This window comes from Aricia agestis, chromosome 9 (genome assembly GCF_905147365.1).
Source record: "Aricia agestis chromosome 9, ilAriAges1.1, whole genome shotgun sequence".
NCBI lineage: Eukaryota > Metazoa > Arthropoda > Insecta > Lepidoptera > Lycaenidae > Aricia > Aricia agestis.
Genome location: NC_056414.1, coordinates 5505749 through 5523352, shown reverse-complemented (window position 1 = coordinate 5523352; position 17604 = coordinate 5505749). Strand labels below are relative to the sequence as shown.

The window sequence follows — 17604 nt, the reverse complement described above, 5'->3', positions numbered from 1 at the left end:
GGGATAAAAAGTATGGTATATTATGTCCTATCCCGGGCCTTGAAATATCTCTATACCAAATTTCATAAAAATCGTTCCAGCGGCTTAAACTTGAAGACTCTGCTACACAGCTGTATGTCTGTTACCTCTCCATACTTTCGCATCTACAGGTACATATTATAATAAACTGTAGAAATGAAAATTCTGTGCATGAAAGATATTAAAAAAATAATAAGCGGAGGCCGTCACTACATCGTTATAGAAGCAAAAAATGTGGTTAGTTTTTTTTGTGTCTGTATGTTTGTTCCAGCATCACACGAAAACTACTGATCCGATTTAAATGCGGTTTTCGCAGATATATTTGTCTTTTTCCAACTTAACATCTGGTGTACAAATTTTTCCCCCCACCCCTCTAAGGGGACAAAAGAGGGGGTAATTTATAATATCAGTATGGATAATGGACATGGATTGACTTTATACATATTCCCCCTTACTAATAAACGCTGTATAAGCTTTGAATAGTTATACAGTATTTTGTCTTCTTCAATCCAATTAAAAATGTCATTTGTGTGACAGGAACAAAACACTGTATAACTATTCAAAACTTATAGAGTTCGACAAGGCTGTTTATGAACGTGGCGAGAAAAGGAACTAACGCTTCTATCATACAAAAACGTCATTTTTGACAGTTCTCCTTTACCAGCAGCGCACATTGACTGACATTGACACAATTAATGTATTATATTTTTTATTTGGAAAAAAAGTAAAGCAATGTCACTGTTAAGGTAATTTTGCTCAAACTTCTTGATATGGTAGACGAAGGTTTTCTTCAGCAGTAATTGTTTTCCTCATTACTCAATGCAATCAGTGACGAAATTAACTAATTTGAATTAAATACTACGAATTAGATAAAAGATTGATAAGATAGAGATACAGCTGATAGTCAATTCGTGGTTCAATCTTTTTATACTATAGCTATTGTGAGAAACGAGTATTTCTTGTTTGATAACTAAATATATTATAATATTGTGTTTATTAACTAGTTGTTTAATTTCGGAACAAAAAACACCAAAGTAGCCAAATTCCAAAGATGGCGTAACAAGTTTTGGCGGCTGATTAAACCATTCAAAATAACATGTTTATACAACAGGACACATATTTAACGGCACTTATAATTTTTCAATCTTGGAAAATTGCGAAATATATCTTATATCTTTTTGCATTGACCTAGTATACAAACTGACGTGTTTTAATTTCATGCGACCGTTATCTTGAAGGAAGTTTGCATTATCTGTATGTAATGAGGTAATGTTATGTAGACGGCATTGTTACTACTAGTACGACTGAGAACTACATGAAGTCAGCGCTCCAAATAGATAGTAGTGACTTACAAGATACTACACATATCGCCCTACGGTTGCATTGAAAGGGTTAGGTGGTTAGGTTAACTCTGTTTTATTTCATTTTGGTCGTAATGTAAACCAGATCTGCCTGCCTTTTTTTAATTTTTTTTTACATTTTTTTAAGGAGGGGAAATGCATTACGCATCCCCCTCGGGGGAAGGGGCAGGGGTATGTCGGACTCCCTCCGCAGAGGTTTACCGACTAAAACCCCCCCATGTATATAATAATGTTCTTAGATCCAACCACGATTAAAAGTACGGTTTAAATATATATTGCATCGTTTTCGTGAAATGGGCGTATGAACCAGAAGGAGTGCCTCAGGGAGCTTTAACAGGACTGAACTTTTTCCTGCTTCACTACGTTGTAAAATTTGGCGGTGGTTTTTACAATGTTTCCAATTCTGTTTATTGATTACCTTATCATTGACCTACGAACTGCACTGTTAATTAATATAATCAATAACTAATGAAAACAATAACATATTGTGTTTTCAGAGTACACTACTTTACTATAACCGATAAATGGTTTTTCACACATAAAAAGTATTTTTTGTATTCCCATAATCTTTGAAAGTGTATTATTTTCTGTATCCTCACTAATTGTGTCAATTATTTGAATAATTTTCCGTAGTATGATAATCATTTGCATTACTACAATCAAATACTTACATATAATTAATTCTGCCATAATCTTAGCGAAATAGTTTTTGGGATTATAAATGAGTCAAAAGATATCATGCGTCTTACGCTAGTCTTACGTCTATGGCAAGTATTACACGCATAAATATTACCACGATTCCGTGATAAATTGATAATATTGATGGTGTAATTAGCCGAATCGCAGTATCACAGTACACTTGTGAATCGCGTGGTACTAGAATCATGATAATATTGATGCGTGTAATACCTTATATTACCTGCCAATAAGCTTTACAGAGTACAATTTGATCAGACTGAAGAGGAATTTGATTTGTTCCCTAAGGGTCCGGAATCCTGTTACCTGGGTAATAATACATCTGTTTGTCGGATGATTCGCTTTTTATGCCGCCATTATTGAGTTCGCAGCTGCAACTTGCAAGGCTACGCCCAGGGCCGATCAGCTGTTGTTCCGAGTATCAATAAACTTGATATGTGGATGCTTCAGAAACGTCGGCTACAGCGGCCATATCTCCGAAGCAAGCATTCACATATTCAGTATTTGCGTTAACTTTGAAGTTGTTAGCAACTAGCAAGTGACTAATATTTAGGCCGTTTTCGGAATCCGCCAATAAAACAAGCCAACCAGTTTATTTTTCTACAAAAGTACATTGACTATAATCGAATACTATTGCTTAATTTTAAGCAATAGTATTCGATTCAGGCACTTCATAACTTACAAGTCAGGTGTTTCATGCAGGTTAAAATATGAAAAGTTTGTTTATACATACGTAATTAGAATATCGTAGCCAATGTCACAACTTGTATTCTCTTGTTTCAGAAGTGCAAGAAGTGGGATGCCTCAATATATTTGAAGTAATAAAGGTAAGATAATAATTAACACTTTTAATTTATTTAGCATTACACCACAGACAATAAAAATAAGATAAAGATCATAATAACTATATATTTATAAATATACTAGCTGTCTCGGTGAACTTCGTGTCACTTTAAAACCTTCCCTGGACTTCTAAGAAAATTTTAAGACTAAAATCAACCCAATCCGTTCAGCCGTTTTCGAGTTTTAGCGCGACTAACACATTTGAAAATCCATTTTTATATATAAGAAGAAGAAGATGAATTTTATCCAAAATAATGTTTTTATTTTGTGATAAAATATAATATACAACCTAAATAGTAAATTAATAACTATATTTAAGTACCTAGCTTACTTGCTACATAATGGCTTTTTTTTGCCAAAATTGAGATCATTTTGCGGAAAATGTTTAATGTTCTTATTTTTTGATAGTTTTGTTTAAAGCAAGCACTTAAAAGTAAAGTAAAACATTTTCTAGAGAAGTTAACTCAGAATTTTAATTTTAAATTATTTAATAGCTTTAAAAAATTGCTCTACGTGTTTGAAGAGCAGATTTAATTTAATGAAGATACCAAAATACATATCATGTAAAATATAATATTTTTGTTGTTTAATTTTTTTTTTTTTAAATCCATTTATCATCGAGTACAAACTACAAAGGGATAAGTCAATTGCGTTTAATTAGAACGAATTGCACAAACAACGATCAATTATTGTTCGATTGAAAGGCTCACCACTTGTTTGGAACTTTCATTACGAGTCCTTGCTCCTTGGACAACTATAAGTCCATCTTTGTTTTTATTGAGTGCCTTGTTAATAAAATAATTTTACAGTAGGATATAATATTATTGCAATGTTTTCAAGCTAGAGACAGCAGTGAAGGCAGTAAACAAAAAGTTTTCTTCGACGTTTTTCAATGTTTCTGGCTCAAACCACTGGATGGATCGGGTTGAAATTTGGCATGCAGGTAGATGTTATGACGTAGGCATCCGCTAAGAAAGGATTTTGATAAATTCCAACCCCGAGGGGTTCAAATAGGGGATGAAAGTTTGTATATAATAATACTTGTTAACGCGAGCGAAGCCGTGGGCAAAAAAAAAGTGGACTTTTCTAACGTATCAGATAAAGAGATCCTTTACACTAATTGAACTTATTGTGTGTAGCTTTTTTAACATCTATGTGTAGATAAACTGGGTTTAAGGCCCTTTGGGGTTTTCTCATGTTAGTTGAGTCACAACACACACAAGAAAACTCTGTCCTCTATTAGTGAAGTCATATTTGTATTTCATTCATGTGATCAACACCCTGGCTATAGTTGCTAATTATAGTAGGGGAGGGGAAGGTGCGCAGTCACTCGAGCGTCATGGAGACCTAGTAGGGTTTTTACATTAGGTAAAACTGTTAAAAAAAATAAGAGCGTTTTTTATTTTAGCGGTGTGTTCAGAAACTGCAGCCATTTTAAAGTTTTGAAAAAGAAAATATATCCAGAAAATTGCTTATTTAAGTTAATTATAAACATTTTAGACAACAAGGACTAAATCATTTAGTTTAGTGCAAAATAAAATATTTGCGAAGCTTAGTTAGGAAAATATGAAGCTTTATTTTTTTATATTTTAAAATGTCCCTACAGGCTTACTTAACCTTTGAATCGTCAGTGTTTTATATATGGAAGCTTCTTTGGGGTATACCAAATATCCCCTATCTTAATCTGACAGATCCGACGACATTTCAATATTTAAAAAAAATAACCCACCATGTGAGAAATCTGATTTCTATACCATGATAACTAGACACAATATGTCGGAAGCCTATATAAGCTTAATCTGACTCGCTCGAGCTTGTCCCGAAATCCCCTCTTCCCCTCCCTAACTATAAACTGATTAAAAGAATAAAAGATTACATAATATACTCATCAAATATTATGTAATAAGTAATAGTCTATTGTGCTCATATTATTCTTTCGACATTTGTTTCGTATCAATTTTTGAATTGACGTTAAGTCATAATTTTCCATCGCCTGTTTATATAGCCTGTCGATTGTCTGAACCTTGGTTTTTACGTCTTCGCCTGCACAACACTTACCAGAAAAAAACCTGACGTCACTTCGGCAATGAAACAGGATGGTCGTTAGAATGACGTCAAAAAGATTAAATTTATCATCTAGTTATCAGGTAAACGATTTTTGCATGGATATTTGGATGATATCGTGATAAATTGGATTAACTTATAACATCGCGAAATATAATTTTACTTGGAAAAAGATGTTGCTTGCAATTTCGTTGCGTTTCAATTTATTTATCGTGCAGGAATCGTTTATTTAGCTGCAGAAAATTAGACTTAAACTATTTTTAATAAGTATTAATTTTTGTTATCTCAAAAATTATAATGTTTTAAACTGTAATCTAAGACAGGGGTTCCCAAACTTACTTTGTCTACTGCCCACTTCGAGAACAAATTATGTTTTAGCGCCCCCTTTGTTTCAATTTAAAATGCATCTATATTAAATGAATCACCCCCCACGCCTCTACACAACGCCTCCATTTTTTCTGGGTCCCACAAAGGGGGGGCCTTTAGACTTTCAGCACCCACAAGGGGGCGTTATCGCCCACTTTGGGAAAGGCTGATACAATCTTAACTATTGGGAAAATGTAAAAAAATCTGCAATGGTACTTTATTTCGATACTTGATTATTATCCTTAAAATGATTAATTTTTGCAGCAAGTGTCAAGGCAGTATGACGTAGATTTCGTTGAAAAACACGTACATACAGACATATTATTGTCTCTGTATACTTGGACATGTAAAATAGCTTATCGATTTTAGTTAAAATGGCGTCATGGGCCTTTTTAAGGTTGTAGGTGAATAATTTTGTGGGAATTTGTTCGTTTGGACAGTTTTGTCGTTGTCATATAATGTTTGTTACATTTTGTAATACATACTTAATATATCAGTAAACACATATTTTTATTCTCAAAAAATATAACTATAACTGAGGGCTTAGGCCAGGTTCACACGGCGTTGTCCTGCACGTCTTTTGGTATTCGTTTGGCGATGACTTGTAGTGGAATTGTTGGTACACGATTTCTTGCAGTACAATCGATGTGTGAATGGTTCCATATTATGTACATTGTATGCGCCACTATTTATTCGTTACGACGTACACTGCAAAAAAACGTGCAGGAAACGTGCAGGATTGTGCCGTGTGAACCTGGCCTTAGGATGTTTAATTTTAGCAATTCGTTATTTTCATTTTTATCTGTCCAAATGTAGGTCCAAATTATCTTATTCTCATCATGAGGACCGTTCTTATGAGGAAAATCATTTACCCCTACATGACACATTAGCTAACCTAATAATTTATAGAATGAACTGGTTTTAATGTAAATGTATCATTTTGTGTGTTGCCACTCAAGGGGATCACGGTCAAAGACTATCACACAAAATACGATTAACGATTATTTAAGTATCTATTCGTATATCATACAATATTATATGAATGGATACTTGAACCGCTTCGTAAGTAGGCTATATACTTTAGACTTTAGAACGGTTTCTAGCTTTTTTGACAGAAGTTTATCTGTTCAACAGTGTTGATAATTGGTGGATGTTTAGGCGTTAGTTTATATATTGACTTAAAATACAATCTCCTTTATTAATGACGTTGTATTTTTAAACAACGCTGACGTCTATTATTTTAGATAATAATACTTTAATAACTAAGGTACCTAATTATAATTAGGTACTTTAATAAGTAGATACGGAAGGTTTTATATAGAACGAGAGATCTTCAGTCTTGAATTACGTCCCAGTGCAATCGCTACCTTTACGCTTTTAGTTTATTGACAGATTTTAGATATTCACTAGCACTTTTGATTGACTTACGTCAACTGATTAACCAATAAACATCTCCGTAATTCTACAGAGATGTTGACTTTATACACATTAAAGAAAGTAGATCCAATATTGCACCTTGAGTTACACCTCTTAAATGATATAATGTAGTCTGAATTGTCTGAATAGACTGTATATCGTATGAAAGGCAAGGTGCATTTATTTGGTCCACTTTTTAAAAATAGTATAACGTTCGTAACTTTCTCGTTTGGACCATTTATTGTAAGTACTTATATAATAATTATTTTAAAACATAGACAATCCAGTCGAAAAACAACGGTAATCAGGGAGAAATTTTAAAGTTATTTAAACTAATAAAACGTGATAAATATTATGTAAGAAATCAGAATTCATCATATCATTAATAATCTAATTGATAATTTAAAGAAATGTTATCGTATTAATCGTACTAGCACGAACGAACACTATTGGTGTATAATATTTTTTATAATAACTATGATAACTTTGCTTACGTGTTAAACGGATGAGAACAAAATATAATTCACAGACTGTGAGAGCTACATTAGTACAAAATTAATCCATATTGAGTAACGCTATCAAATATGTTTGATAAAACTATTAATATGTGAGTTATCGAGGAAAGGTCGTTTGTTCAAGTTATGTTGATAAGGTGCTAGTAGCAGATAATGAACTGTATTTTAAAATCAAAGTGATTGTTAAAGTCGGACAGCTGTCTACTATAGTCACCCGTAGTCACTGTGCTTGTTAGCTCTTAGGGTGGGTTGCACCAGAGGCGTGGTTAAAGTTAAAGTTATGAATTATGATCAAAGTAATTATGGTTACAGTTAAGGCTAGTTTAACTTCAACCTTAACTTTGACAGAAGACGTTGCTGGTCCGACAAGGCTTTAAATGAACGTGGGCGGGGGCGTCGCTGGTAAAGAACTGCCAAAAATGGCGTTTTTTACTTTTTTCGCCACGTGCATTTAAAGCCTTGTCGAGCTCTATGGTTATGGTTAAATATGGCGTCCATTTTTTACTTTAACCAAAGATTTGACATTTTGCATTATAGTTAAAGTTATAGTTAAAGTTACAGTTATAGTTAAAGTAAGTTGGTGCAACCCACCCTTAATAAAAGGGAATATTACGGAAAGGTCGGAGCAGAGGGCGTTACTAGCACATACAGAAATCCTACATGTTGCACACGTCATATCAGAAATCAAAATATTTTCAAAAGTCGAACTAAATTTTTTGTTTACTGTCTATTGCTGGTGCTGCCTCAAGTGTGAAAACATTGCAGTAATAATATTAGGTATGTCCTTTTAGACACTTGAATTTAGTATTTAATGGATAACAGAAACATTATTTAAAGTAAAAATCAACTGTCAATATTTTTTATCTATATATATAAAACTTAAAGGTGACTGACTGACATGGTGATCTATCAACGCACAGCCCAAACCACTGGACCGATTGGGCTGAAATTTGGCATTATGACGTAGGCATCCACTAAGAAAGGATTTTGATCAATTCCACCTACAAGTAGTTAAAATAGGGGATGAACTTCTTAACGCGAGCGAAGCCGCAGGCAAAAGCTCGTTTATACATAAAAACTATGGCGGCTAAAATGTAAACAGCCACTATTATTACAAGTTGAACTGCAATATTTTTATTAAAAATTAGATTAGATTAAGTTCGTAATAAAATATTGTTATTTTATCAAAATCGTAACAGTTATTACATGAATCGGAACGTACCTGACCTACGGTCTTCAAATTCAATTACAGTTAATCCAATATGCTAACCTTCAGAGTACGATCTGCAGAATAAGCAGAAAAAAAAATTAAAATAATATTTATTTAATTATTAAAGTATCTATACACTTTTGATTTTTTAATCGTCATAATTATGTAATAATGAGGATTACTGCTGCAGTACTTACAATTTTTAAAAAGTTTTAAACTTTTAATACATTTTTGGCATGCCCGTTACCTGAGCTATTTTATTAATGAAAAATATTTGCATACTTTTGAATCGTTTGTAGGTAAATAAAAAACATTGTTAAATGTAATGTTTTTAATTTTTATAAATTTAATAATTAAGATAAATACTTCTTTACATTATTCCAATCCAGTGATCCAAACCAGAGCTGAATTACTATTGGGATAATGTAAACATGCACTGGAATGCATTGGCATGCAATTTTGCAAAAAAAAAAAACTCTGGATTGGAGTAACTCAAACGGGCCTGTGATTATAAATAAGAGTTTTTGGCTGTTGACTGTACGTGTTTATTTTATTTATACGATTTATGCAAACGTCCCTAGATTATTTTAAGCGACTACAGAACATTCCCACATAATAGTGTTGCGCTCGATTCAACACTTTCTTATTATATTTTCTTACTCATGGCGATTCAATTTTATATTGAAACAAAAATATTTGGGACGTTTAATAAAGTATTGTGGTATCTCAGAAACTTCGAAAGCGCGATGTAGGATTGTTCGTTGTGAGCTGGTCTGATCTGCTACAGTATTTTAGTTAACTAAATATACAAAACCATAATTTTATTGTAACAGTAAAAAAGCAGTGTATGTTGCAAATTGATATCAGTATAATATAAGTAGTATACATCGTTCTCTCATATCTCATAATTATATTCATACATTCATTAAATACTATAAGACGTATAATATTCTATACAAACATGTGAGTAAATACCTATTTTTTAGTATACTAACCCAAAAAAATACGTATTATGAATGCAGATAAGTTCTTTAGATGATTTATATTTTAGAACAAGACTGCATTCAAAATTTAACAACAAAAAAAATGAGGGTTAGGACACTAATGCTTAACAGCGACCATCTATTAATGATAGACCATCCATGATTATTTTGAAAATCAAGTTCAACTGAAATGTCAAAAATATTAATATGGTCGTTGCAGACAGCGTCTGAAACTCCACCTGTTAGTTTCTGGCGGTCTGCCCACTAGCCTACTAATATCTCTGTCACTAGTATTCTGTGTCATTGTGTGAATGAACAACTATTTCAGGAGCTATTAGATACAATTCGGTCTTATTAGTTCCGTGTTTAATGATATTTTTATGGACTTTTATTAATAACTAGATGACGCCCGCAACTCCGTTGCGCCAAAATTCGTTTATCGGGCAGAAGCCGTTCATTTTCCGGGATAAAAATATGTCCTTTCCCGGGAAGTATGTATATCCATACCAAATTTCAACCTAATCGGTTCAGCGGTTTGGGCGTGAAGAGGTAACAGACAGACAGACAGACACACTTTCGCATTTGTAATAATAAGTAGGGAATATAGATATTGGATATGACAGGAATGACCTCGAAGTTATAATAACAATAATACTTGGGTAAGATATCAGCGGATTTATTGACTTTACTCAACGTAGACCACGTGAGGCTGGTGAGGTTTTACTTAAACATTACTACATAATATTACCTCTATATATTGAATTAAGTTTTTTAATAAACACCGTCGCGATCTATTAGATGGACCGTACCTTTGTCTTTTTTGTTTGTGTAAAAAAAAACTGTAAAAAAACGTATTCACACACCACGTATCAATTTCTTAAAATAAGACGAAATATGCAAGTGTCGTATAAACAATGTCCGGGTGTTGGCCGACCGCCAGAGACAATTATCCCGACCCTGACAAACAATTTCACTTTCAATGCAACGGGTTACCTTCTAGAATGTCATTTTAACAAAAATAAGCCGGATAATGAGGTAAACCGCTTAATATTCGGTACAGTTAATCAACATCATGTCTTTTTTTTAATGAAATAATGGGGCAAACGAGCAAACGGGTCACCTGATGGAAAACAACTTCCATCGCCCATGGACACTCGCAGCATCAGAAGAGCTGCAGATGCGTTGCCGGCCTTTTAAGAGGTAATAGGGTAATAGGGGAGGGTAGAGAAGGAAATAGAGGAGGGTAGGGAAGGGAAATGAGTAAGGGATTGGGCCTCCGGTAAACTCACTCACTCGGCGAAACACAGCGCAAGCGCTGTTTCACGCCGGTTTTCTGTGAGCCGGTGGTATTTCTCCGGTCGAGCCGGCCCATTCGTGCCGAAGCATGGCGACAAGTGGGTGACACTTCAAAAAACGTCTTCGACAGTATAGTTAAAGTAGACATTAGAAAAACGTAAGAAAAAAAATTATTGTAGTTTACGCTACAACTACGTCTACGCTCGCGCTAGTACAAAGTTTTTTTCGACGTTTGACAACATTTCTGTAAATTTTCTGATAATATGACGTGTGCAACTTTTGATCGGAGTATTTATTGTATGTGCTAGTGGCGCCCTCTGCTTCCTTAATTTTACATTGAATGATTTAATACTTTTTAATCTATGGCAAAAGATTCTTATCCTTCTGTAAAACCTGTTTGTGGACCATTAGCCAAATGATAGTGCTAGTGCTGTGAGTTTTTTGGTCTGTGATTTACTGATGTCCTTGATTATAGTGATGACGGTGCTCTTACGTCAAGTTTTACGTCTTGTTTCGAAATTTAAAACGTTCATCTATATGAATATTATTAATTTGGAGACTTCAAACACAGGGTATCCTAGCTTAGGCTCCAGTTCACACTCCAATTTAATATGTTAAATACCTACTATGTTAAGTTGTGTGAAAAATAAATTTTTATCATTATTATTTATTTATTTAATATGTTTTCGAATTTTTAATCGCTTAGTTTTTGTACTATTACTGTGGTAAACCATACTAATATTATAAATTGCGAAAGTGTGTCTGTCTGTCACCCCTTCACGGTTAAACCGCTGAACCGATGGGAGATACTTTAAGGCCTGGGAAAGGTCAAAGGACATAGGGTTCTTTTCATCGCAACAAAATGTGCGGATCCCGCGCGATTAACAAATTTCGGCGCATCGGGGTTGCGGCCAACAACATTTCAGTGCAGTTCCTATACTTTGCTTAGGGCCTGTTTCATCACTTCCTGATAAGTGCTGAATAGTCTATTCACAACTTAACTTGACAGATGAAGTATGGACAATCTGTCAAAAAAGTTGTGTCTTTCGCCACTTTATCAGAAAGTGGTGAAACAGGCGCTTAGAATTATAAACTTAGGTTTTTAATGAGTAACTAGCTCTTTCACCGAGCTTTGCTCAGTATTCGATAAAACACGAATTAAATGACATTTTCTAAAAATGATTCCTAGCTAGATCGATTTATCGCCCCAGAAACTAATATACTAAATTTCATGAAAATTGGTGGAGCCGATTCCGAGATTCCAATGATATATTCAAGAGTTGCTTGTTTAAAGATATAAGATAACTGAAGTTAAACTATTACTAAGTTTAAATCATGTTCTTTAGTCGCTTACGCTAATCTTGTGACCCGACCGTGAACCAAAAATTATTATACTTGTGTCTGAACAAGAATAATAAGCGTCATATTATAATTATAGTTCGTAACATAATATTATATTTTATTACTATGTAGATAAAATTTAGTATAGAGATACTTTGAGTAAAGGACATCTTAAAGGATAGTTTTATCCCGAAAAAAATTACAATTCGCGCGCAATAAACATATTTCCGTACAACGGAATTTGCGGGCATTAATTAGTAAATATATATTTTAATGTTTTCTTAACGGTATTATTTAGTATTTAAAGTAGGTTTTATTCAAAGAAATTATGTATTGCAATTTGTAGTGACTATGTATTTGTAAACACGAAACTGCATCGAATTCTGTGAATACCGCTGAAAGAAAACCAATGCATTGTTTTTTCCGTTTGGTGTCATGAGCGGTACCAGGCACCAGTTGTAGATTCATACTATCTAATATCGTAAATGCAAATGTACGTCTGTTACTCCTTACTTTTTCAATAATAATTAACAAATTATACGAAATACTATATGTAATTATAAAGAACGTGCAAATAGGTAAATAGGTTTTTCATTTTCTACGTTGTCTGCTCATTCAAATGACCGGATGTCTATAAACTTAAATTACAATATAATACTATCTATAATAATATTATTCAATTGAGATAATATGCTATAATCTATAACATTATAATATTGTAAGAATTTATGGTCGATAGATTGATTTCGAGTGTAATAACTGAAGTGATAACGGTAGACTGCAGGCCAATAATTTAGACATTATAATGATTTATTGGAAGATTCATCATGTTATTACAAGAGTTTGGATGGTAGGTAATTCGACTGTTTTAAGACCGGTTTCCGAGGCTTTTTACTGGAGTTATCTAGTCATTAGCGATTTTGATTGGTTAACGTCAAAATATTAACCAATCAACAACACTGTCAAAAGCCTCAAAAACCGGGTGTATGTAGAGTCGAGCGAAACTTGTAAGCAAAGAGTGTTTATTAGTATCTAAAGACGAACAGCACAATTTAAACAAACTTTTGCATCATGTATAGTGTATACTAGTATCAGCCTTTATTATGATGCTATTCCAAGGCACAATTCCTAGAACATCTACGCCAACCGGTTAAGGACTAGGCCCTAAATTAGGAATGTGCGTGCGCCGATCTGGTTCCCAGGTTCGCAGTCCAGTGCCCGAGCTATAGTTACATGTCAAATAGAGCGTACGCCTACTGTTTTCTCTTTATCATCATCAAGCCCAGGCTTGGGTTTCTCCTGAAGGTTGGATCTTTGTCATATTTTCTATTGGTCAGCCCATTGCTGACTGCAAATGTGTGACAGATTTGCGTGTCCCCGAGTTTTTGAAAGATAAAGACATTCTTGCAAGTTTGTAGTTTATTCATAAAGGCATTTTTTATAAAATATGGAATACCACCATTAGCTTTGTCCACACTGTGCCTTTTTCTGTTATAGCGCAGTCAACAGCGAACGTGAGGCATGCCCGCGACGCATGCTCTCCTGACCGTATCAAAAAAACAACGAACGCAACGCCAACATTACAATGTTGGCGTTGCGTTCGTTGACGCATTCAGTTATTGAATGCGCCAAAACGAAAGTTGAATGAAAGAAGATGACGAAAATTGAAGACGAAAGCGCATAGTGTGGACATAGCTTGATCAATATTCATAAGCACATGGCAGATCTACATTATCTGTTCAGCTCCCCGATGCACGATCGTCGAAAAGTTCTCACGTGAAAAGTTCTCATATTCTGTCAGTGTTAAGTTGATGTTCTTCGAGGTGCCCTTGACATAAGCCGGCCAAATAGTGAAATTCCGCCATCTGCCTATGAATTTCTATGATGGCGAATATTGACTGTAAACAAATTTTTTAACAAAATATTTTAAGAAGTTTCTTGTAACACGTTACCCGACTGTGAGAAAGAGGGTGTTGTAAGCGTTTTGAAGTCACGGTCATCTAGTTTGCATATCCGTTGCATCGGCCCAAGTGACTCACGCCATTTCATAAGATTTCAGTGGTCAAATGACCAAAGGCCACTGGCCAAGCGGGTTGTTGCATAATATTCATAATGTATTAATAATATGCAAGTCAATTATTATCGGGTCAGGAGGTGTGTAAAACTAGTTTCGCTATGCAAATATTGATTTTAGTGCTGTGTTTCAAGTTTTGATCTATATGTATACCTATCTGTCTATCTTTTACTTATTGATCAAATCAGTATCTAAATACATACTAACTTACATATTAAATCGATGATTTATGGAACTTAGTATAAGTATATATACTTAAACATGTCATATAAATACTCCGATTATATTTCCTGAGGGAAAGGGTAGTTTTCTTTGTAGAAAAATGCACGGTTCCCTTTCAACACAAGTTAAAATTGCTCTACCACAGTTTCGATTAAAATCTTAGTCAAACGAATTCTATGAATTTAATGAAATTAATGTCTAAAATTCAATTAATTATGATTTAGTTACAAATGATTTATATTATAAATAATTATTATTTTATGTTAATTCGCATAACGACTTCCTTTTCAAATATCACGACTTACGAAATCTTATTCTTTTAAAAGAAAGAGATTCTTATAAGCTCAAATGGGTGATTTGAATCTTCATAAGAGAATATAAAAATTACTTATGAATATTTCAGTAATATTATGTGCTAATAACTACTACATCAAATATAATATTATGTTAACAAAAAAGTTATGTACGTTACAAAATATTATGATAACGCTTCTATGTAAATTGACGTAGGTACATACACTATACTAAAAATATAATTCTTTATTCCTGAAATACCCGACGTATAAACTATAAACACCAAAATGTGTAAACACCAAAAAACTATAAGCACCAAAACGTGTAAAGATTACGAAATTTATTAAGCTCCTAAACAACAGAAACCACATGTGTTGTTACGTTCAAAATACATTAGGTACAGGAAAAACAAATTTTCCTAAAGTTCTTGGCAATTTTTTATGGAAATAATAGATGTATGAAAAAACGATTGCTAAAGACTGTTAAATTAGTTATTTTAATTGCAACATGGTGCCATAGATAAATGTCTCAATTGTCATATTTGATCTGTCAACGTCATTGTCATTTTTGTCATTGCCTTTGTCCTTTCTCTTTTGTATCTGCCATTCTGAATATAGTTTTGTGCTCATATGTTTTCTTGTTTTAATTACCAAATCCAAACGCTTAATTACCAAAAGGTTTTAATTACCAAATAGTTAAAATAACAGTTTTTTCATTAAATACCACCATAATTAGACTAATGCCTCACTTATATGTAAAACTATGTAATTAATGAAAAAAACAACTGTAAGGGTTCCGTTTTTGCCTCTTGGTTACGGCACCCTAAGGGCTTCGCAGCCATTCCGGTGTGATTCGACCCTAACACTATGAAATGAATGTGTATCTAGGTTCTGTAAAGTAAGATAGATATTTTTGTTACATTCGAAAACTATTGAGCTATAAGCACACACTTTCATGTAGCTTTGTAGGTAAACAGTGCTTCGGCATTTTGGACGACCTTATGGACTGAGTACGAACTAACCATGTTGTTTTTGAGGGAGAGAAATGGGATTAAACTTAAAAAGTATTTTAATTCAGAAGTGGCGACGCCAGATTACAGCTGATTTTATTGTCAAATTCGTCACACATTAAAACCACTTAAAATGTGTGGCTCGCTGCCAGGTTTTGGGCGTTAAAGCATTTATTAGGTCCTTTCAAAAACAATTATAATAGTTTCTTATATATAGTTTCTTGGTGCGAGAACTCAAATCAAAAACAAGCTTTTTACGGCTATATTGATATAAGGTACAATTACTGATAGGTTGTGTGTAGCGCGATAACAATCCACTTAACGCCATCTATCTACCAAACTTAGAACTAAAAATAATTAGTAGTAAGTAGGTACCGCAAGGCCGGTAGGGATAACAATTTAATTTTTATCGAATATTTTAATGTGTATCTATAAATGTTTAGGACTTTTTAACTTACTGACGGAAAGATACCTCCGTATTGAGTCTGGTTAAATTAATAGTTAAGGATTGTCATACATCATATTTTGACGATCAGGTTTAAGTAAAATTAACTTGAACCGGATGAATCGGTAACTAAAATCGTACGAAGGCCGTTGGAAATTTAACGAAGGCGGAAGACTCTAATACACATCCACTTGATGTCTGAATTGCCTCCACTAAATATACTACATCCAGCCCGATTAGCTACCGCTCATCAATACACGAGTGTCACATACATTTTAGTTGTCCAGGAAGAGTTATATCCTTCGGCAGGAAAGAACCTTGGACTAGCAGTTTTAGAAAGGGTATTTTTAGGATCCGAAAATAGTAAGGGCCACGTAACTGCAAATTCGTATCGCATCTCAAATATCTGCGACAAAACTCATAATATATAAATGGCATTGCGATACAAATTCGCACGAATTCGCAGTTTTGTATGGGAGCCTTAAGGGTCTATCGACTTTACTCTTCTTCTCTTCTTAGATAAATTCAGTTCTTTTAATTCATTCTATGTCTAGGTATCTTTTATTTACTATAAGGTATGATACATCTAGTCTATATTAAATTTCTCTTTAATAGAGAAGTGCCAAGTTAATTATTTGGTGATACATAACGTCTAACTGAAGACTAAAATGAAATTGGCACTTTCCCTGGTGTTAGTCTAGCCAGTGAAATTTTAACACTTTTACTTAACCATTTGCCATTAGGAAATTGACGTTTTAATTATCTAGCAATCACCTGTTACATAAAGATTAATAAACCTGCTATTATGAATTGATGCGTAAGATAGGTATAACAATAAAAGGTATAAGATAGGTATAATATAAAAAATGATGCGTAAGATAGGTATAACAAGTTACTGGATAAAAACACGGAAAATTACAAGGATTAGGAGATGATATTATCTTTAAGCCATACCTGATACTAATGTGTGACGGTTGTTAGATGTTGAGAGATATATTATTATGTTGCACGAAAACTCTAAATACCGGCCTTTAATTATAGCGTAGAAGCTGAGGATAAAAATAAAGCCTGAACAGGCAAGTTGTAAAAATTAATGTAAGTACATAATATGTTAACATTTAGCATACAGTTGATGATTCCAGTTAGCATTTAACTAGGTCAAAGTAATTCTGCAGATTTTCGGTACTAATATAAAATGTTAAAAAGTGACTTAATAAATCCTTGTAGCATGATATATTATGTTTTGTCTTAATTGTTTCTTATATTTTAAGTCAAAACTTTTTCTTCCTTTTGCTGATGTTTGCATTAAGAGAGGTTTTAGTGATGGTAGCAGGCTTATAAAAGGAAAAAAGACGTCCATTGCCTTAGAATCTAAGGCAATGGACGTCTAATCTAAGGCTTAGATTGTTCTCCCAGAATAATAGCAGCTGTTGTCAACAATACGCTTCTGC

At 33.6% G+C, this 17604-nt stretch overlaps 1 protein-coding gene across 1 annotated transcript in view; it reads left to right on the top strand.

The window, feature by feature from the left end:
- The window catches only part of LOC121730389 (protein windpipe), a 39787-nt gene that overhangs the window by 18278 nt on the left and 3905 nt on the right, over positions 1-17604 (top strand). The window contains exon 2 of the mRNA XM_042119412.1: positions 2859-2902. The gene's annotated coding sequence lies outside the window, so the exon portion shown is untranslated. The remainder of the gene's footprint in view (positions 1-2858; positions 2903-17604) is intronic.